Genomic DNA, 22,853 nt, shown 5'->3' on the forward strand with positions numbered 1-22,853 from the left:
CTTCTGATTTCTTTACCACAGCTTGAAGCGCTTTGGAGTTAGGCAAGCCCTTGGGGCAGGTATTTTTTTTAAATCACCTTTTTTTTTTCATCCACATCTCTGGGATCTAAAACAGAACCATGATGTCTGCCATTCTTTTGTGTCTCTGAATTGGAAAAATATCACAAGATTTCTAGCAGCCCCTTTGAAATAAATGGTTGGAAATCTCATGAGATCAAGGGAAGAGTGAAGCTTACTGCAGATTTATTTATAATTCCAGCATTATGGAGCCAGTCAACCATTTTTCTCACTGGTTATTTATACAGTGTGACTTGCACTTACTTGAAATGCATTGTTCTATTAGTATATGATAGACTGGGCATAGATTTTTCCATCTCTGCACTCCCCCCAAGCCCCACCAATCTTTCTCAATCTCTCTCTCTTTCCACCACTGACCCTCCTCCTACTTTCTTTTTCCTTGTACGTGGATCCAAGGACTCACATGGGTGAAACCAGTATAGCCCAGAATATTCAGATGCAGACACACACACACACATACATACACACACAGACAGGGGGCACAACAACTCTCAGAGGGGCACGGAGTGTGGATAATTGTTTAGGAAATAAATTTAAATTTCTCAACCTTCACGTGTACATTTAACAAAAATTTATCTGAGAATGTTCTGCATGTAAAAATACCTTGCTGTCTTTCTTAATTACTTACTCCTATTTTGTAAAAGAAAATCTTCCTTCTCTTTCATCCCAAATATCACCACATAGTACATTGCTAGGAGGCAAACCTTTCAGGTGCTAATGAAATATTGGTGCTGGTGTTGACAAAAATGACTGATTCTAATGCGGGGGTAATGTACTCTTTTGCATATAAGGAGGTTCCCAATTTTTTTTATTTCAATAAAATTGGAAGTTCTAAATTACTCATCAGCTGATAGACCATCAAAAAATAATTTTTGATAACAGATCACTATATGATCAGGACATATAACTCAGAAGGAATTTGAAGAAATTAATGACATTGCTATAACAAAACTCCATTCTCATCTACTCATTTATGTGAGTAAGCTTTCTCGACACATCTATAAGATGAAAAATGGGAAGAGAATTTATGCTGAATCATGACCCATTCTAGAAATAAATAATATTTGTTCCCCAAAAAATATGCAAACTAATTTTAGAAAAAATAAGCCCCAGACATTTCTTTTTTTTTTTAATTTTTTTTTATTTATGATAGTCAGAGAGAGAGAGGCAGAGACACAGGCAGAGGGAGAAGCAGGCTCCATGCACCGGGAGCCCGATGTGGGACTCGATCCCGGGTCTCCAGGATCGCGCCCTGGGCCAAAGGCAGGCGCCAAACCGCTGCGCCACCCAGGGATCCCAGCCCCAGACATTTCTAATAGAATTTTTACTTTTTAAATTTAATGATTATTAAAATGTATAACACATTTATGTTGTTTGGGACAATTGTGCACTAATAATATTTATTAATAATATCATTCAACCCCAAATAAATTTTTGATACTTAAAGCAGTAGGGTCATGGGCAAAAAATTATTTAAACTTTTGTACATATTTGTGTGGCAAAGAAATATAATAGGGTGACCAATAAAATGCTTTCCAGTATAAAAAGTATTTTCGTATGCTATAATTCTTTGAGGAAAGTACAATGGAAGTACAAATTCATAGAGAACAAAAGGAACATGTAAAATTTCCAACTGCTCAAGAGGAACTTTTTCATTAATTTTTAATGGAAGATAGAATCAAATAATAACTCCATTGGATTCATCTAAAAATGGATACAGTGGGTGTGTTTTAAAATACCAATAAGTAGGCCAGAAATGATGTTCTTTGAACTATTTAGATTTTTTAATAAAAACAAAATTAGATGTCATCTACACAAGTATGAATATAATTTTTCAAAATTCTTGAAGGGAGTAAAATAAATTTTACAGATATCTAATCTAATCAATATATTATGGAGACTTGAACTTTAAAATAAAAACATTTTGAATGGTAATTAGAAGAAATCCCTGTTTGCAGAGCCTTGTGATTAAGTATGAAAGTACCTCCCAAAATTCAAATTTGTGGTACTTTAATATGTTATCTTGGGAAAAAAAAAGAGTAATGAACTTGAATCTTTGGACAAATGTCTTTTTCCCTCCCAAATTGGAGCTAATAGTCTTAATGGTTTTAAAATGCTTTTAAGAGAAAGCCTACCTTGGGCTTATCCCTCCCACAATAAGCAGATAGATACACAAAAGAGATTGCTATATATGTACCACAGAACCAATATGCATTCACCTATTCCTGAGTATGTGTAGACACTGTTACACAATTCTAAAATCTGAGGAAATATCCAGACTTCCTGAGAGAAGAAGTTGACTCAGCTAGTTTGCTCACAAAATGTAAAAAGACCTATTTTGTTATATAAAACCACATTTGCCTCATATGAAATAATCTTGTGAAGGCATACCACTTCATCTCTGTGTAAATAGTCTCTCCCATCAAGCAGGATATAATGAAATCCTGAGTTGTGTACTACACTGGGTAGGTTCTGTTTTATTACATCGTGGAAGAAGGGGAGGGGCAGGGGAAGTAATTCTCATAATAAAAAAAGAAAAGGCTCCTAGATGAAACTTCCGTGATATTAAAAAACTGATGTGCTCATTACTTAGCAGATAAAAGTTAATTTAAAAATGAGCCTGAGTCCTAAGAGTCACAGAGGCTGAATGAATGTGGAGGATCAGTCGGATGCCATTACACTGCAAATGACAAACCATATCAATTCTAACCCCACCATGGCAAGGGCATAATTGGGGGACAAAAAGTGGGCTATTATACCCACCCTTAATTGTTAGGTAGCAGGTTACAGAAAACCCGCACTGTGAGCAAGACCTCAAGAGGATGGTTCAAACCTAAAAAGACTTTCAAATGCTGTATTAACAATAATGGTACTCATTTTAAGTCAGTCCTGTTTATTCAGGAAGATGGCCACTGATTATTACTTGGTCATCTCAGTTCTTGTTACCATCTCTTCTTTTTTGGTGTTGCTTTGTTTTTAACAAAATGCACATTTTTCCTTCATTCTGTAATTTTCCACATCGATGTTTTAGTATGTAATGACGATGTTAGCATATTATGCAGATATGAATAATTCAAGTGGTTTAAAGAAGTTAGATATCCTTTTAAGCTACGTCACATCTAAAAATTAACAATTTCCCATCTCATTCTATAATCCTCTAGGACATGACATTACACATTATACATAAGTAAGATTAATGTGTAGCAAAGGGATGAGGTTGGTAATACGTTGGTAATAAGAACAACAATAATATCTATTGGTATGGATTATCTACTATGCATAAAGCTAGTCATCACAACAACCCTAACTTATGTTATTATCCACATGTAAAGATGAAGAAAGGGAGACTCAGAGAGGTTACCTGACTCTCTCAGGTCACATCACTGATAGAGGGTAGAGAGTTTGAACCCAGGTCTCCAACTCCAGGGCTCAAATTCATAGCCACCATGCAAGAGGATCCAAATTCCTAATTGGCAATGTGCTACAAAGTTAGAAGGTTGAAGTTAGGTAACAACAGTTGGTTTATACACCTGGACAGCTCCTATATTGTCTTACTCTGATTATAGAGAAACTAAACCTTGTAACTCCTAGACTTTTCTGCTTATTTGGTGCCATTGACATTTTTTATTTGCCTTCAAAATCTATTTGGAGTCCTGGAATTACTGCCATAAATCTATGATGCTAGAATAACTCAGGGTTCTGCTGTGCTGTTGTTTATCTCTGTTGCAAATGGAAGACGTCATTGAGAGAAAACAAGCTTTAAAAATGCCCAGGATCAATGGGTACTGTAAATCAGAGATTACCAGGACTGATTCCTATAGGTTTGCAAGCAGTCGTGAGCAATTTCAGACAGACTGGGGCCGTGCTTATCAATAGCAATTTTTTAAAAATATCTTTTTCTACTGAATATGCTTGACAAGACAGTACACTTTTAAGTAAAAATGAAAATATGAACGTCTTTAGAAGTAACATAATTGTTGATGATGCTCAAGGACACAGGACCAAGAAAATCAGACCAGAAGAATCAGCCAGTTACTGCACATCACTATAGTGATATACAGTAGTGTGCCTTCTTGTACAGATGAATAAATAACAGTTCTCAAAAAGCAGAAATGGCCACCTGAATTGTGGCATGATTGTGAATTGAAATGTCATATCTGGTTAGATCATTTTGTCATGCTCCTTAGAGTACACTTTTAAAGCCCATCTCCTGCCTAGATTTCTGTGTCGGAATATTCTGAGCCATTTTCAGATCTCATGTCAAATAGTGACATTGTGAAGCTTTAGGGTTTTTTCATATTAATGTAAAGTTGGTTTAAAAAAATATCTCACAGGGCAGACAGAGTGCTCTAAGAATGAGTATATAGTACACACCATCCCATATTTTGGTGAATCCTTGGTACAAGAGGTTTGGTTTAAACTAACTACTCTAGGAGGTTAACAGAATCGATATCTACCTTAAGATTTTGTGGAAAATGAAAGAGCTGCATTATTCAACCTCTGATTTTTGCATAAAGGTTGACCAAAGGCAGTTTATGGGACTAGCAGTGTTTGCCCTTTGGAGGCACACAGTGGTGTCGTGGCTCACGTTTTTTTTATGTTCATACTGTCCCATCTAGCCTCAGAACAACCCTGAGAGAGAAGTAAAGAATTAGAATCAGCTCCATTCTACAGATTCAATTTACTACCTCTACTGAGCACCAGGTGTTGGAAAATGTGTCCCTGGGAGATTAGAAAATTTACCTGTTGTCAGAGAAGTTAATGGCAGAAGGATTTAGACTCTTAGTCCAATGATCTTGAGGGTAATGACTAAGCTCTAGAGTCCTGGATTTTAATCCCCCTGTATGACCTATTATTTAACAGTTGAACCTGTTACTTCATCTGCAGCACAAAGCTCGTAATGATACACACGTCACAGGGCTGCTGAAAGGAAAGGGGAGCTAGTGCCTATGGGGCGCTTTGCACAAGGAAAGGCACACAGTAAATGATAAATTATGGTATTTACCTGCCACACTATTATTGCCATTAATTTTAATCTTTCTCCTGCCCTTTACTGGGTAGGACCTTAGCCACATAAAGAAAAATTGTAGGCATTTTCCTTTAATCATCAGCAGGCCTCCCTCTAAGCGCTGCTTCTAAGACCACAATTGCCAGGTTGAGCCCTGTGTAAACAGGTTTACTTAACCTTTCTGTTCCTGTGGCTCCACCCCATTAGATTACTGGAAGGTGGATTTTAACCCCAAAACAAAATAAGGCTCCCATTTTTAAGTACCAGCTAAAGCATCACTAAAAGAGGACAATAGGAGGCAGGAAGAGAGCTGGATGCTCTGAGATTCACATGCTGCTTCCTCCCAACTGCATCTTTCTTAGCTGTAGTAGAGATGGAAATCAGAACTGCAGCCTCAAGCTATTGGGGAATTTCTGAGAAACCTCTCTTGCTCCCCTTCTCTCCGGCCCCCCAACCCTTCCCCTCCTCCTCTTCTCTCCTCTTATGTAGTTTCCACTTTATGTCTGTGTACTTCCTTTTCCTAGATAATAAGTGTCTTCAACAGGCCAAGCACCATGTACATAGGGGTGACTTTAGAGCATCCAGCCTGGGGTTGAGGAAAACTAATAATTACAACTTTCCTAGAAATGACTCGCTAGAGGTACATAGATGGGCTTTGATAATGTAGAGGAGGTGGACAGGCCACCTAGTATTAAAGACCACTCCAGAGTATCTGGTGGTTGGTGGTTGGTGAGAGGATGAATGGAGATTGTGTTTGAAGTTCTGCCTCAGGAACAATGTATTTGATGCTAAAAAATATAATATTATTTGAAGCCCACAAAGTGTGTATCTTGTTCGTATAAGCACACCAGTCAGAATCTGACACTCTGGCCTATGATGTGGAGTGTGTGTGTGTGTGTGTGTGTGTGTGTGTGTATTTCTGCTTCCCCACTCTTTGAGACAAGAAGTGATGACATTACAAAAGGATATGAACCAACCTTAAATGAACTTTCATCCAAACTACTACACATTTTGCATCAACAAGGAAATCTTTCCAGAATTATACCACAGATGCAGGGAAATAAATTAACCCATTTAAAATGTTCTCAGCACACCATCTACACATTTTATCAGATTTTCCAGCTCATTTCTGGCTTCTTATGATTAGCAAATTCTTAATTTAAATGAAGGTTGATTCCCACTGTATTTGGTGCTGTGTCCCAATTAACCAGTTAAACAAAGACCAGAGCTGTAGTCCAATAGCCTTCATAAAGACAGTGAGCTACTGATAGAATTAGCATGATTCTTCTAGAGCCCAGAGCTCTTCCCATCCTGTGTTGGACCCTGTATATTCAGAAGGCTCATTTAGCATGTCTGTCTGAACCCCGGCCTTTTTTGTCAGAGTTTCTTTCATTCCAGGGAACTTGTAATAGTTAGAAAAATTAGGACCTCGGTGGAAATGTGGCAAAGCCCCAAATGTGTCTTTCCTGTGTGTTCCTTTCCTCCATTTAAAACAACTGAAATGTGAAGTGTGTCTACTCCGTGGCCCAGCACACCCAAGAGAAACCATGCTTCCTTTCTCAAATGGAATAGTGGAATAGTGATTCTCAACCAGTGGGGTGAAGGTGTGGGCATTTGGCAATATCAGTAGACATTTCTGATGGTCACTACTGGGGGAAATACAGTGGACAGAGGCCAGAGACGCTGCTAAACATTCCGCAGTGCGCAGGACAACACACCACAACAAAGAATTATCAGGCTCAAAATGTCAACAGTGCTGAGGTTGAGAAACCCCAATTTATAGCAACCATCAGCAGCTGTTGAGTACCTACCAACTGCCAAGACCTATACAAGCATTTTACCTATTCTCTTTAAACCCTTAAGCTAACCTTTCAAGTTTAGTATTTTTAACTTCCATTCTTGAGGTGCAGAAAGTGAGGCTGAGGAAGTTTAAGGGCTTGCCCCAGGTTACTTGCCCCAGAGATAATTCAGGTCTATCTGACCCCACTTTAGAAGTCCCTTCATTTTTAGCTGAATTTACTTCTCACTGTGTTCATTTCTCTTGGTCTATGGACCTTACTACTGGATGTTGGCTACCCCCATGCCCTCTGTCTTCTTGTGTTTCCTCTTGTAGCTACCACCACTACACACACACACACACAGATATACATGCATGCAGACGTACACACGGACACATGAACACGCGTGGACACACGCAGAGACGCACACACATGCACACAGTGTAAATGTCCTACCTTTGTAGCTTTGCCTTCTGATCTATTACCCTTGATCTGTCAAGGGGGAACAGTAGAAGCCAGTGGCTAAGAAGTGAGGTTCTGTACCCAGACTGCCTGGGCCCAAATCTTAATACCACCAGTCAGTACATCTGTGTGACTTTGGACAAATTAACAGAACCTCTCTATGTTTCTGTTTCTTCCCCTGTGACATAGAGATAACAGTGGTTCCTAACCTATTAAGTCATTGGTCAGATTAAATGAGTTATGACACATAAGGCACTTAAAACAACAGCAGGTGCTCATTAATGTGAGCCATTATTTTCATCAGCCTTATATTATTATCTACCCAACTGTCCATATTGTGATTTCTATGTAGCTGGTGTTTATTACATCTCAATGGGCTGAAAACAAGTGGATAAGTGCAAACTCCACTGATTTTCTTATCTTGGCATATGCTTTGGAAGGCTTCCTATTGCACTGTTAACATCAACCCCCCTTTCATATTGTGTTTTATTCCTGAGCCTCCAAATTCAGCATAAGCTGCTATCATTACAGAAAATGCAATCAACCCTAAGATGGGGTTTCACACTGTCTCGCCTTTCTGTCACTCAGTTCCCCTCTCTTGGTTCTTCCACCCTCCAACCTGGCACTAAGATTTCATACTTTAGGGCAAAGAGGGGAAAGAACACAACCCCATTAAACTAACCAGGCTCCAGAGAACTGGAGCTTGAATCCCTTATCAGCTGGCAAGTCTGAAAATAGCAGGAAAGTGTGAAGAGCACACTTGTGTAACAGGAAGAAACTTGAGGAAATTTGATTGTTTGGGGGCATCCAACTGAGAAATAAGGTTCAGACTTTCACCCTCCTCCTATCATTTTTTTGAAAGTGGTGAAATCTTCCCCTCCCCATGCCACCCCCACAATGCCAAAAATATCCTTACTATTTGCTAAGTTTATTTCTTTGATTCCAGAACAAGCAGACACTCACAAACATACACAGCTTTGGATTCACTGGGGCTCCCAACAGTTTAAGAATGCCTTGCACCAATACCCACGGTTCATTAAACTTTCAAATAATTGGCACAAAGTCCAGAGCATGGATTTTTTTGCATCCCTCTTAACTCTTTCTCCCAGCTGGACATCTTCATTTCCATTGCTTATTAGTAGGACCCTAATCAAAGCCACAGAACCAAGCAAGGAAATGCTTCAAAATTTGCCCTGGGAACACAAAGGAAGTGACTCTGGCTAAAAACTGCCTTGGATCCCCTATGAAGGATATAATTATTGAAAATACCTGAGACATTGGCCAAGATATAATTTCACATTCACTTAACGCCTACCTATCTGAGACCTGTAACTTTTTTTTAGTTTTATTTATTTATTTATGGGAGATAGAGAGAGAGAGAGAGAGAGGCAGAGACACAGGCAGAGGAAGAAACAGGCTCCATGCAGGGAGCCCAGGGTGGGACTCGATCCCCGGACTCCAGGATCATGCTCTGGGCTGAAGGCAGGCGCTAAACTGCTAAGCCACCCAGGCTGCCCTGAAACCTGTAACTTTGAATCTGCCTCCATGAGGTTCTGAAATGTCTAAGAAACATTTCATCAATTCATATGCTGTCTCAAGAAATAAACAACTAAGGGGCACCTGGGAGGCCCAGTCACTTAAGTGTCTGACTCTTGATTTCAGTGCAGGTCATGATCTCAGGGTCATGAGATCCAGCACGATGTCTGGCTTCACACTCAACTGAGAGTCTGCTTGAGATTCCCTCTCTCCCTCTGCCCTTCCCTCTGCTCACTATCTCTAAATTAAATAAATAAATAAATAAATAAAATCTTTTTTTAAAAAAAGAAATAAACAACTAAGCCTTAATTTTAATGAGTTTTATTTGTGGCTAAATTGACTAGGCATACCTATAGGCAGAAAAATATGTTGATATTTACAACCTAGGAATTACAAGACCAAAAACAATGAAATTATTACAGTGGAAAAATAACTTAGGAAAATGGCAGTTGAGGCTAGAGAAAAGCAGACTAAAATGTCTGGCATTTTACCACGGTGCTTACTGCCACCCCAGTTTTACTTGGATATAGGAAAATGAAAATCCAAGAATATCTATAAGCTTCTTAAGCACCCACTCTGTGCAAGGCATACAAGGACTACAGTAGCATGAAATACACAAGTCCTCACCATAGGACAAGACAAAGACACATCAGGATAAAAGCACTTCTAAAAATAAATATGCTTTATTATTACCAGTAATATAGACATCACATAGGAATCAACAAGAAAGAGCACATGCTATTCACTTGGATGGTCAGAGAAGGTTTATGAAGTCCATGAGACTTGGCAAAGAACAGAAACTAGCTGGAAGGAAAGGAAGATGTTTTGACTGGGTAAATGGCTTAAGCAAGAAGGATGTAAGTAAGTGTGGGGAATAATATAGTAGACATTTTTGACTTGCTAGTCAAGGAGTTTCACAAAAAATTCACAAACTGAAATTTGTGAATTTCTCTTTGTACTTGCTGGTTTGATTTGAGTTTCTGATACTTCCCAAATGAAGTGACTTTGACCTATATATAATGTGTAACTTTTCTTTAAAAAAAAAGCTATAAGAACTGATACATTGAAAGTTAATTATAAAGTTTAAATTACAAATAGCTAAGCATATGGTAGATACCTAATGCTATTTATTCATAGGACCAAGAAAGAATAAAGTGGAATAACTCTGGTAGTACTTTTATATGCATTATTATAAAGAACTCTAGTTGTTTCTATTTGTATGGCTATATAATATTTCATTATATAGGGGTAACTAGTGAATTATTTATCCCATCTCTTATTATCAGACTTTGAATTTTCTCTCTTGCAAGCAATGCTATGATAATTAGCCATGCACTGCAATCTTAACACATATTTTAAATCATTTCTTCAAGATAAAAGCCCTAAAATTTTCTTCCTAACTTTTAAAGTAGAAATTTCTTTAAATCTGTATAAAGCATATCCTTAGCAAATTTCTTCTTTTCTGAGTGAAAATTTGGATTCCAACTTTTGACTCTACCCTATATCTTGCAATATTATTACTGTTGGAGAAAAGATCTCCCAAAAGGATCAGCAGAGGATTTTTCTTTCCAGAGAGGAAAACAGTAACACAACTTGTCCTAAGGATGCTGCCACTAGCACATATGCTTTGAAACTTGAGATACTAAGGGGACATCAAAATTCAATTCAAGCCATATTTAAGTAGGCAGAAGTGCAGGCTTTAATTACCAAGGAGAAATCCCCAAGACGGGCATTAATCTGCATGGCAGTGTGAGCTTAGTCCCATCACTGTGCTCTCTATACTCGTCCTTTGGCAGTATCCTTTCTCACGAGGGCTCAGTAAGTGAAGTTCAAGATCATTAATTGTTCCTCAGGCCACAAACAGAAGTAAACAAGAATACAGAAATTCCATGTGATAGGTTTTTAAAATAACGGAATGGCTTATAAGTTTCATCCTGGGGTTTCTCCAATGGCTAAAGTTCTCTTGGTGACAAGCCAGCAGCTGGTTGGGGAGCATCAAGATTGGGAAGAGTCTTTGTCCAGCCCTGCCTGCTGCCATCACCTCCTGAAGCCTCTGCGTAAATCTAGTGGCTTTTTTCAAACCCCCATTTAAACTATTTCCCACAACTTGCCTTGTCTTGTTTTTTCCCATGTGCTCTGTAAATTGTTGACTTAGGATTGAAAAAACCAAGACCAAACCACGTGGGATTAATATCCCTATGTAGAAGCCCCACCTGTGCAGGAGCCCATTCTATAAACAAACCCTCATGCCTTAAAGATTGGCACAGTTATGAGGAATGGGTTAGGTATGGGGCTGTGGGAAGGAGAGAATTTATTCATATTAGGTTATATGTATTAAGACTTTTTAAAAAAGATTTATTTATTTATTAGAGAGAGAGAGAGAAAGCATGGGGGTGCACAAGTGGGGGGAGGGGCAAAAGGAGAGAATCTTCAAGCAGACTCCCTGCTGAGCACAGAGCCCAATGTGGGTCTCAATCCCATGACCCATGAGATTGTGACCTGAGCTGAAAATCAAGAGTCCAGTGCTCAACCTACTGAGCCACTCAGGCTCCTGTGTGGAGACTCTTAACAAAGGGGTCTCCTCCCTTCTGTCTTCCATTCTTCTAGCCATCACTTCAAAGGTCTCTGGCTTATGAAAATAAAGATGCACTCCCCACTCCAGCATTCAAGGCAGCTGTCCAAAACTATGACCCTTCCCCTATTCTTCAGAGCCATCTCCTTCCGTCTCCTACATCCCTTGTTTTAGCTAAAGTGGAGTCCTTACCAATTCCCTAAACTTGCTGTGTATATAACTATTTCTGCATAGCTACTGCATCTCTACCTGCCACTAGGAATGTTATCCTCACCTCCCCCATCTCAGCCTATCGAAGTTAGACTCATCACCAAAGACCCATTTCCAATACTGTCTGTTCCATGAAATATTCCTTTATATTTCATATCTACCTTCACCTCCCACACTTTCCATATTCCTTCAGATATATGAATTATTCCTCCTCAAACCTCCGTAGCTTTGTGTGAAAAAAAATTGGGGGGCAGCCCGGGTGGCTCAGCGGTTTAGTGCCGCCTTCCGCCCAGGCTGATCCTGGAGACCTGGGATTGAATCCCACATCGGGCTCCCCGCATGGAGCCTGCTTCTCCCTCTGCCTGTGTCTCTGCCTCTCTCTCTCTCTCTCTCTCTCTCTCTCTCTGTCTCTCATGAATAAATAAATAAAATCTTTTTAAAAAATTTTTGTATGAAAACCATTACTACCTGTACTTTAGGTAGACATGGTCTTACCTGATTTCCCCACTGAATATTAAATATCTGAAGGGCAAAGACTATTTCTAACACAGCCATAGTTTCCTAAAGTCAGAGTTAAAAGTGAAATTAATGACCTTCTAAGTTGGTCATCAAGAATAGGGTCTCTTATAATTCAGCACACATTAGTTGGGTTCCTCCTATGTGTCAGGAACTGTGGTCAACACTAGCTCCACAAAGCAAATGTCTGTTCCAAGAGAAATATGGGAAGGACTCCCAAAAGCTCCAGTTGGTGTGTGCATGGCTTTTTAACTAGAACTCCAATCGCCACACGTACTTGACTTTCAGTTTAGGCCAATCATACATCTATCTGAGAGTTCCTCATACAATTGTAGGTCCTGGGATAGCAGTGCAAGTGGCATTTTCAGCTGTAGTTCAACTCAAAATCCCTCATTGATTCCTTCTACCTATTGAAACAGATTGCTCTAACAGGCCTTTATTTTCATCAAAATTCCACTTCTAACTATGGGTTGTTTTTTGGGGTTTTTTTGGTACATGCTCTTAACTATGTCTTTTGCTACAAGATTATTCAGTCTCTTCTCCTATCTTAGGCATTGTTCTTGCAACAAAGACCCATGCTTGCTGACTTTGAGAAGGCATTATGCTAGGCACAGTCACCTAAGCCTACATCTCTCCATCCTCTTTTGTCCTCTCATTCTACAGTTTATCTCTCCAAAACAGAAATACCTTCTTTCCCCAAAGCTCTTGAATTAGGGAAAGAGGTCAGAAATTAAATGCTATCTCATCACTCTTGTTTAGAAATACAGAGTCCCTATTGGTGTGTGAAAGTGGGGAATAGGAACCCACTTTTCACATCTAAAATTGAACAGCAGTTAAGTAGAAGTGAAGGGATAGATTTAAATTAGAAAGACTATATTAAATCAACCCAAATCAAAGCCGATTTCACTCTAGGAATTGTATGCATGAAAAGGTGTAATTATAAAAACTTGATATTCTGCTGCCTTTATGCATATTCACTTTATGAACTTAGACCTCCAGAAGCCTCCTAGGACTGCTTCCCCATTTTTAATAAGTATTCAGAATGAAGCATTTCCTGAAGGAATTAAAGGAGGGAGGAGAGATTTTTTTTTCAAGCTTAGCAGCAACATTAAAACAAAGAAGCAGCTCTTCTGCTGAGTTTTGTGTCTGCTTTAAGAGTACTCCGAATAAAATGAATCTTTGGGGAATCAGTAGAGAAATTACGGTTTGGCAGTTAGGGGGACAACAGATCCATCAAGGAGAAAAAAAAATCTCACTATTAATTGCAAATTCTAAATAACATTAGTGGTTCTATGTGCAGTTGCTGGGAATACTTATTTTGAGAAAATAAGAGAGAGTTCCCAGAAGATTAAGTAACTTAAAGCCCAGGGCTACCAGCTGGATCATGTTCCAGACATTAGGACACCATAATGGTCATCACAAAACCATCCCAGAGAGGAGCCAGCTGGGAATTAGCTCAGACTGGCCCATTTGTTCTATGTAAATGCCAAACTCAGAATGGTACTCTGGGGTGTCATCACACTTTAGGGAGCCTAATAAGGTAGAGCGTCAGAAGGGCATGTGGGTGGCTCAGTTGGTTAAGCTTCTGCCTTCTGCTCAGGTCATGATCCCAGGACCCTGGGGTTGGGTCCTGTGTGAGGCTCCTTGCTCAGTAGGGAGCCTGCTTCTCCCTCTCACTGCTTCTCATTTTCCCCACCCTGTCCCCCACTCATGCTCCATCTTACTATCTCTCTTTCAAATAAATAAAATCTTAAAAAAAAAAGGGGGGGGTACAGCATCAGAACTGTTGAGGGACTGATTTTTTTACAGTATGTCCTACTTATTTTATTTTATTATTTTTTAATAATAAATATATTTTTTATTTGTGTTCAATTTGCCAACATACAGAATAACACCCAGTGCTCATCCTGTCAAGAGGCAACGCCCTTTTTGATCTCTTCTTAACCATTATCTCTTCCTTTATTTCACTGGGTGTAGGCTAAGGTCCAGGGACTGATTTTTTTTATTCCATTTCCTCTACCCCAAAAATAATAATGCTGTGAACTCTTCAGTTCTATGAATTTTTAAGAATGTAAAACTGCAGATGTAACCATGAATGCTGTGAGCAGCTTTGAAATCATGACTCCTTTGTCCTCCATCTTACCAATGGAGGCCCAGAGAAGTTGTCACTTGCCTGAAGTCACACAGCCTGTTCTAGAAAGCTCCATCATCACCCAGTTCAACTGGGTCTACTAAGAAAGGCTGACATGTGAATCAGGTTTATCTTGCCATCCGCCTTCCCATTATTCCATGTCAGTCTGGTTCAGGGCAGAGGCTGTGTGAAAGGCATATGTGGGTTGTGCTGTGAGTTTCTTTTTGTCCTCATTTACATCAAACAATAGCTGACTTGGGGACAGGATGCCTCCTCTGAAGTTGAGATAGATTTAACTATGTTTTGCAAAGAACATTTACTTCTGAGACAGACCAGGTTTCAGGCTCCCGGGTGGGTACATCAGTTGGTGAAGCCATTAGTTGAATGTCAGGGCTTTTTTTTTCTTTTCCCTCCTAGAATCTGGGCTCTGCTTTCCCTGCTGTGGATGATGAATCTAAAATATTTATGTGGCTTTATAATGACTATTTAGCATTTAAGGCACCTGATATTTGCCAAAGTGCTTGACAATCAGTGTTTATTAACAGGAAAATAACTGCTAGAAAAATCTGTGCTGTGATATTTAGGAAGCAGGTTCCTTTGTGGCTACATATGGTATTTCTGGGAACAATGTTGGGGCCAGTGATTCAGAGTAAAATTCATTTGTCAAATTCAGCCTAAGACCTCATACTTAAATTTCCCTCTAGTTTACTATAGACTTTGTTCCAATGATCCTGAAGAATAGCATAATACTACGTATTTTATTCACTAATCAAGTACTTATTGAGCATCAACTTGATGGTAAGGATGAAGAATTAATATGATTCTGTCCAAGTCTGGGTTAGGTGCTCCTCCCTTGATGCCTTGGGTCTAGACTTAATGAAAGCTTCTCAACGCTGGGATGGGAGCCTGGGCAGGGGTGAAATCTGGCAATGTCTGGACACATTTCCGGTTGTCACTACTGGAGGGGGTGTTACTGGCATGTAACACCATTTGTTTTTTAAGTTACTCATCATTATCTTATTATTAACAAAATAAAGCACTATCTATGTTTACAGTCATAAAAAAAAAACAGCCTGGAGAGAAGTTGGGGTTGAAGGAATGGGGGGGGAGACAGAGGAAGAAGATTTGGGGGGGTAGGCACAGATGCCACATCTGCCCCTGTGGGGTTTGCAAGGGCTGTTCTGGATCTTTGGAGTCAGGTGCCAGTGGGATTTCTTAGGGAAATAACTTGTCCATGGGAGCAGGAGCTGAGACAGACTCCCCGGGGTGAGTGGGGGGTGGAAGTGGGGGGAAGCCCTGGCTCTCCAGGCATGTAGTGGTAGAGACCTAGGATGGAGCACACAGGACACCCCAGCACAATGAAGAATTATCTGGCCTAAAAATGTCAATAGTGCCAAGGTGGAGGAACCCTGTTGCAAGCTCTCTTACTCAGGCATATAATTGTTTGGGTACATCTCAGCCTCCCTGCTTAAGATCTTTGAGTGCAGAGATCGTTTCTTATTTCTCATCACATCCCAGCACCTAACACATATAATACAAAACTTAGGACATGCTGTTGAATGAATTCATGAAGACGGTATCCTATCCCTCTGGGAGCTCAACTCCATGATCTCTGGAGTGGAGGTAGGTAAACAGGCAGTCTAGGGATAAAATGTGTCTGTCCTGAAAATACAATCAGATAAGAGCTATTTTGTGTGACCTTATAATTTATCATCCAAACAGATATACTTCTGAAACGAATGTGAGCACTTTCAAGTCATTAAGGCAGGCATACAGGTGAAACCCTGCCACTGGCCTATCCTATACAAAACAGGCACACTTACAGCCCACATGTTACTGAGCAGCCACCATGAAGCAGGTGCCAGTTCTTTCTGGAATCCACTACCACACATGAGCTAAGTATTAGGTATATAAAGGATTTCAGAGGGAGTTGGAAAGTTTACATTACATGTTACAATATAAAATGTTAATAGAAATAAGTAAGTAAAACTCTGTCAGAGGCTTGCTCTTCATTCCTAGACTCCATATCATGCCCACCCTCTGCCAAATGCTGTGAGGCCAACAGCTTCTTCCTCTGCTTCTTAAACCTTCCCCCACCGGCCTCTCCAGCTTTCTAAATTGTCCTTCTCCCATGATTCCCCTGCTGCTCCCCCCTTTTTTTAATCACAAAGGTGTAGCACTGTCCCAACTTATATCTCTGCACCCACTAGCCTTGCCTTGCTCAGTCTCCAAGCAGTCCTCCCTGCCCAGGAATCAGTTAGAGATCATAAATACAATAACCTTTCCCAGATATGGTTCCCCTGGCTCTGAGCTCTGGGTGAGGTCTCTGTCATGCTGTGGCTACAGACAGCAGGGCTAGGCTAACCTCCCGGGGACTGTAGGGAAACGCTTTACAGAAGATATATTACTCAGACTGTTGTCAGTTTATTCAAAGGAAATTTAATCATTAAACCCCTGAAAACATGAGAAAAAAGTCTGGACTTCAGGTTTCTTGGTAAGTGGAATTACTTCCAGCTGCCAGCATACTTTGTTGGGGAGAGGGAGAGGTCAGGAAGATCTTATGTAGAAACTTGCTCAAGAGTGAAGTAAATAACAGGTGTAAGTTTGTGACTTCTCCAAGCCTAGACTTTGGAAGATAGTTAACTTCTTATTTGTACTAAATTCTATTTCAGAGTTTGTTTATGATCTTTAATTACTGTGAAAATAAATATCTACTTCATTTTAATTCAGTGTCATGCTTTGGTCATGACCTAATATTAAGGACAATAAAGAGACTGTCTTTACGTTAGGTAAAATAACATCCTTTATTCTGTAGTTCCATCTGATATACAACCACAGCAGAGAAATCCCCAACTGAAACTCTCACGTGCTGTGTCTTCCTAAACTAGATTACGAAAATTCTCCTCGCCACAAGATCAACAGCATCCATCACCCCTATATAGATTTAGAGGTTTCACTACTTGATATGGGAGTTTGATATCAAGTGGACCTTTCAGAATAAAATGTTACTGGTATTTGATATTCTCCATTCCAGCTGGCTTTCTTCGAGTACACGAAACAAACACCAGATGGTAATTTGTATAAGGATAAGGGAACTGGTGCTAATTTTAGAAAGTTCTTGGCCATTTCCCTCACCCAAAGTTAGGAAGGGAATTCTCAGTTGGAATGACTTTCCAAGTTTCAAGAAGCAGCTGTCTGATTTTCTTAAAACTGTGCCATCATTCTGCTTAACAGTATGCCAGGCCAGACCACAGTATTCCATGCACAGAAAAATCTGCTCTCTCAATCTTTTTTTCCGGTCACTGGTAAACACACACCAACCAGGACAAAGGTGAGCCTCAGAAACCCACGACCCATTGGCCCATTGACACTCCATTTCCTCATTCACTCTACCCCTAACCACTCCCATGTTAGGTAATCAAACTGGTTGAACCAGTTTTTAATCTCTGCTCTAAACTGTCAGGTGGCAATCTCACCAAAAAGGCTTACTGGTGAGAGCTAAATGAAAGGTGTACTGATGCAGAGACTGGGCAAAGCCAGGCCTGTTGGCAATATGTGAGACAGATGGCTCTGCAAGTATGATTCTCACACTCGGTTGTAAGGTAAACTGTGAACCAGGGAGCAACAGGTGGCTGGTAAAGGCAATGCTTAAACGCTGTCTGCATGTTTACATTTAGCTCTTAGAGACTGAAATCATACTAATTGAATTCAACAAACAGTTACTGAGAAGTCATTATGTGCAACACACTGTGCTAAACTCTGAGGTCCAGAGAGGCTGAATTTCAGAGAGTCCTGGCTTTAGAGCTATTTGCTTCGCTGTGCCAAGAAGGAAGAACGAATTGTTATATAAGAAGAAAGGAAGAACAAGGGATTTATTCCAACCACAGAAACAGATTTTTTTTTTCCCTGAGGAGCAGAAGTTCTAATGTGAAAACAAAGGTTCAGTTTCTATGGCCAAATATGGTAGAAAGCTTCTTCCATTAGGAGGCAAGCAGAGTGAGGAACAGAACACTGAAGACGGCAGAGGGACTGTGTTTTTGTGTGTGTGAGACTGTGAATGGACACGTGTGAGTGAAGGTGTGTGATTATGCATGTGGGTGTGAGTGAGGATACATATGAGTATGGGCATATGTAAGTAGGATATGTGTGGTAAGGTGCATGAGTGTGAGTGTGCATGTGTGAGGGTGAGAGTTTTAACGCTTGAAGATTTAGTAGAAGATGAGGCTATTAAAGTATTAAAGGTAGGATAACCCTAACTGTGGAGCATAGATTTATATTCTATAAAAGATGTCTGATCTCTCCTCCTCCAAAAAAAAAATGTTCCCAAGGCAGGATGAATTCTAAGACACTTATTTACACAATTGGAAGTTTTCTGTTAGAGAAGGATATTAACAGGGGTGCCTGGGTGACTCAGTCGGTGAAGCATCTGACTCTTGATTTGAGCTCAGGTCATGATCTCAGAGTTTGTGAGATCAAGCCCCACATCAGGCTCCACGTTGGGTGTAGAGCCTGCTTAAGTCTCTCTCTCTCTACCCTCCTTTCTAAAAAAAAAAAAAAAAAAAAAAAAAATTTAAAGAAGGATATTAGCAAACTTGTGTTTTAAAAACTTGTGTTAACAAATAATATACTGGTAATCGAGATGGGGGGGCTGATTAGCAGACAATTGCAATAGTCTTCAGAGGAAGCAGTAAGAGTCTAATCATAACTTCAAGTCTTTCTTGAGCATTAACTATGTGCCAGGCATGAAAACAAGGGCTTTGCACGCATGTTTTCATTTAAAGTTCACAGAAAACCTAGGAGGTAAGTATTTCCACTCCCATTTCAAGTGAGACCCAGCTTTGCACAGTGGCAGTATCGTAGCCAATGAGGTTTATCCAAGGCTCGATTACTGCTAATCTAGTGAGACCCTCACGTGAGACCCATGTTAGTAAGTAACATGGCTGGTGAATGGCTAAGCTAGAAGTGCATCCAGATCTGTCCAGTCCAGGGCCTGGGCTGGCAAACGCCACCTTACACTACCCCCAAAGAACGGAAGGGGGAGGGAGGAGGAGCTTAAGGAGGCTACCAGTATAACATCAGATTTTTGTCTTCAGTAAAGCTGATAGCTGCAGAAGAAAGAATAGGTTTAGGAGGAGACAGAGATGGAGTTCCTTTTCAAACAGGTTAAACTGAGGAGTGTAAGTCATCCATTTGTGGATTGTAGCAAGGAGATGGGGTACAGATCTGAAATTCAAAGATCATGTGGAATGTGGAAACAGGGAGCACAAGGAAAAGATATGACCTTCAAAACTCGCATATTTTAGGAATAAATAAAGAAAGGGCTCTCAATGAGAACCTCAGAACTTAAGGTAGCAGTGCTGACCATGAGAAGGTCTCCCATCTAAAGGGTTTTGAAATGAACAAAGGAGAGATTTTCTTTAACCACCCCTAGGCAAAGAGAAGATTTAGAAATATAGTGATACCTCTTATCATGAGTATAATTTTAGTGGTGAACACAAAACCCACACATACATCTTGATGAAATAACCATCCAAAGTCTGGCCCATGTGCACCCCAGAACTTCCTTAGAATCATAAAGTTGATCCCCCAATAAAGGGAACTACTGTCCTCCCAGCCAGAAACGTGTTTTCTGCGACACTTTCTCTCCACTTCTAAATCAAATCCCTCACTAAGGGCATCAAATTTATTTCCTTCTATCTCTTGCTTGAATCTACTGCCACTTCCCCAAGCCAGTCTCTGTTGTCATCTCTTATCGAAAGCATGACCATGGTCTCCTACTCCTCCCCACATCCTTCCTCCAAATCCAATTTCCCTGGAGCAATAAATGTTGTACATTTGTTATCCCATCCTATAGAGAGTCCCTAACCTAAAAAGTATAAAACCACATTTGAGTCATTTCAAGAAAATTAATTAAAGCCTTCATTTCTCTAGATTGATGAACCCACCAGGCTCTTTCCAGTCTCAGAACCCTTCTCCCTCTGCCTGGAAGGTTCTTCCCACATATCCACCCGGCTGGTTGCCTTATTTTCCTCAGGTCTTTACTCAAAACCTACCTTCTTAATAAGATCTTCCTGGCCGCCCTCCCACTTCCTCATCATATCAGTTCCTACCCTTCTTTCCTGCATTATTTTTCCTCCATAATGCTTAACTACTACCCAAACTACTATGTACATGAGTTATTTGCCTTGTTCATTGTTTCTCCACCTTACAGTACATTGTGCAAGGATTTTTGTCTGCTTTTGTCAACTACTATATTCCTGGTATCTAAAAGGATACTTGACATGGTGGAAAATGAATGATCAGTGATGTTAACTGATTTTTTGTTTGTTTGTTTGTTTTGGTGTTTTTTATTGTCCTGGATGATCTGGTGAATTTTCCTAGTTCTCCTCTAAGTGCATAAGTAATTTCAAATTGTTTTTGAGATGGGCTCCTCATACCTAGCTACAAAAATAAACAAACAGTAAACTTGTTATCTGTCATTTTAAGGAAGAACGCTCTGGTAATTCTCCTTACTTTTGAATGCCAAACATGACAGGGGGTGGCATGGGGGTGGAGGGCTGTTCCATTTAAAAATTATTAAAAATGAATTATGAATTTTCATTTGAAAGGTCTTCCTATTCCTGCTTATAAATAGCTATTTGATGACTCAGTTGAGGTAGGAGCTCTCTAATGGCTAAAGTGAAATTAGTCTTCACATCCATTTTGTATTTAGAAACAAAGAACTTGGTGAATAATAGGAAAAGAAGACTTTTCTATTTTATTATTTATTTATGAGCAAAGTTCATCAAAACCTCTTTAGAATAAAACTCGCAGTTGTGAGCAAGTCCCACCTGTCTTGCAGAAAATATATATGTATTGATGATCTTCAGGTGATTTAGCAAACACAATAGTTTCTGTGGGAAGGACTGTATTTCTTTCCCAAATTCATAGAATTAAGTGCTCCAGGGCAACTAAAAATATGACTCAAAAAAATACTTTATTAATTCAGATCCTAAGTAAGGATGTGGGGAGGGAAATAGCAGTGTGTAGATCTCAGATTAAGGGGAAAGGAAATAGCCACAAAAACCAGGCACACAATGTAATACAAGGGGCTTCAAAGGTAGCTGGTAGTTAGCTGGGCAACTGCTGCTTTGCCTCCAAAATGTTGAAGCATACACCTAATGCAAATGCCAGCCTTTTAAATGGTCAAAACTATTTAGATTTAGTTACCACTCCACAGTCTCTGGTCCTAAAAAGCCAGCGGGATTGTGCTTATTCTCATCAAGGAGATTGGCATCCAGCACATATAGTCTCACTTCCAGAAAGGCTTTACTTCTGCCATCAGTGATCTGCTTTGGCAAGGCATTCTTTTTTTTTTTTTTTTTTTTTTTGACAAGTCATTCTTGACATGTAAGTCTCCTTGTGTCTAGTATATCTGGAGGCAATAATTTCAACAATTAATGTTTATTGAGTATTTGCCATATGTCAGATATGCATTGAGTATTTCATATGTTATATCTCATTTAATCCCCACAAAAGTTCTGTAAGATAGGTATTATCCCCCATTTTAGAGATGGGGGAACCAAGGTCGAGAGGGTTTAAGGATCTTGGCTAATGTCACATAATGAGTGAGCACTGAAGCATCCAGAACTGACTTTAGCACTGTAGCAGTTAACCACTGTGCTCAACTGTCCTTCTAAAGAATGACAAACAGAGAGATGGGGAAGTGATAGGGAAGCGATCTCCAAGAAGCTTGTTTCTACCACTGCTCTGAGTATGGTCAGAAAGCTATGTACTAATCCAGAAAAAAGACTCAGGCAGTCTCTAGTACAAACTGACTCTTCATAAATTGCTTCAAAGGAACACTAGGTTGGGAACCATTCGTTTGAACCTTTTGGGCAAGATGAGGGTGTGGGAGTTGTCACTAAAACAAAACCAACAGAAAGACCTCATGGCCATTCCAAGCCAGCAACATAGCAGAGTCCACTGTAGGTGCTTATAGCATATGATCATTCAATATATGTGTTTATCAAAAAAAAAGAAGAAGAAGAAGAAGAAGAAGAAGAAGAAGAAGAAGAAGAAGAAGAAGGCAAAAACCAACAACACATACATACATGTATAAGGAAGATGTAGTGAAAAAGAAAAATACATTTCCAACCTGCAGGCTGTCTACTGCCATCCCATCAAAAGACATCAGGAGAGGGCAGCCTAGGTGGCTCAGTGATTTAGCGCCGCCTTCAGCCCAGGGCGTGAACCTGGAGACCCAGGATCGAGTCCCATGTCAGGCTCCCTGTATGGAGCCTGCTTCTCCCTCTGCCTGTGTCTCTGCCTCTCTGTGTGTGTGTGTCTCATGAATAAATAAAAATCTTTATTTAAAAAAAAAGCATCAGGAGAACAGAATGTTCCATCTCGGCTCCCTCAGAGTTCTCGCAGTGAGAGCATCTCCCTGAACTGAAGTAATCCCAATGTTGAAAAACACGTGTTTTTCATGTGTGTCTCCTAAACACAAGCCCACAATCTCATGCACAGACAAGAGTAAGAACACTGCGCACTCTGGGAGATTGAAAGGTTTATCAAAGATTA

The 22,853-nt window shown here is 39.9% G+C and overlaps 1 protein-coding gene across 1 annotated transcript in view; it reads left to right on the forward strand.

The window, feature by feature from the left end:
* SYNPR (synaptoporin) overlaps positions 1–22,853 on the forward strand; it is a 293,689-nt gene that overhangs the window by 247,503 nt on the left and 23,333 nt on the right. The window lies entirely within an intron of this gene.

This window comes from Vulpes lagopus, chromosome 7, assembly GCF_018345385.1.
Source record: "Vulpes lagopus strain Blue_001 chromosome 7, ASM1834538v1, whole genome shotgun sequence".
In the NCBI taxonomy this organism is placed as follows: Eukaryota; Metazoa; Chordata; class Mammalia; order Carnivora; family Canidae; genus Vulpes; species Vulpes lagopus.